This window comes from Alligator sinensis, unplaced genomic scaffold (genome assembly GCF_000455745.1).
Source record: "Alligator sinensis unplaced genomic scaffold, ASM45574v1 scaffold178_1, whole genome shotgun sequence".
Classification (NCBI taxonomy): domain Eukaryota; kingdom Metazoa; phylum Chordata; order Crocodylia; family Alligatoridae; genus Alligator; species Alligator sinensis.
In genome coordinates this window covers 89,051-89,546 of record NW_005842031.1, presented here as the reverse complement: position 1 = coordinate 89,546, position 496 = coordinate 89,051, and the positions used below count along the sequence as shown (strand labels likewise).

The 496-nt window shown below is 54.8% G+C and overlaps 1 protein-coding gene across 1 annotated transcript in view; it reads left to right on the top strand.

Moving 5' to 3' along the window:
* The window catches only part of HLX (H2.0 like homeobox), a gene marked incomplete at its 3' end in the record, with an annotated part of 9,421 nt that overhangs the window by 3,832 nt on the left and 5,093 nt on the right, over positions 1-496 (top strand). The gene's annotated exons all lie outside the window — the stretch shown is intronic.

The window sequence follows — 496 nt, the reverse complement described above, 5'->3', positions numbered from 1 at the left end:
TATATATATATATATATATTATATAATTTGTATCCAGGCCAAATTAGCCAAAACTAATTCCAAATCCCAGAGTCCAGAACCTTAAGTGGTCCTACTACCAGCAAACATCCTCCACCCGCACCTAGGGCTTCAGATGTTTCCAAAACCTTTGGTGGGCATCCTACCTGCAGGCCCAAGCCCGGAGGCTTGGGGTTCAGACTCCCCCGAGTTTTGCTTGCCCTCAGCCATGTGGCTGCAGGAGCAAGCTAGAAGGGACCCTCCCATTTCCATACACTGGGCTTAAAGTCGCTGCACCTCGGCGGGTACTGAACCAGCCAGAAGAGCAGCTCTCCTGCCAAGCGGCTCAGGAAAGCTGCCTTCTGAATGCCCGGCTCAAAACCCCTCCAAGCAGGGAGACTCCACAGCCTTCCCGGCCCTCCCCCGAGCGTTTCCCCTCATCTCTAGCCTGCTGCAAGCCCCTTCCAAGAAGGGCTGAAGGGGGGCGCCTGTCTGTGGC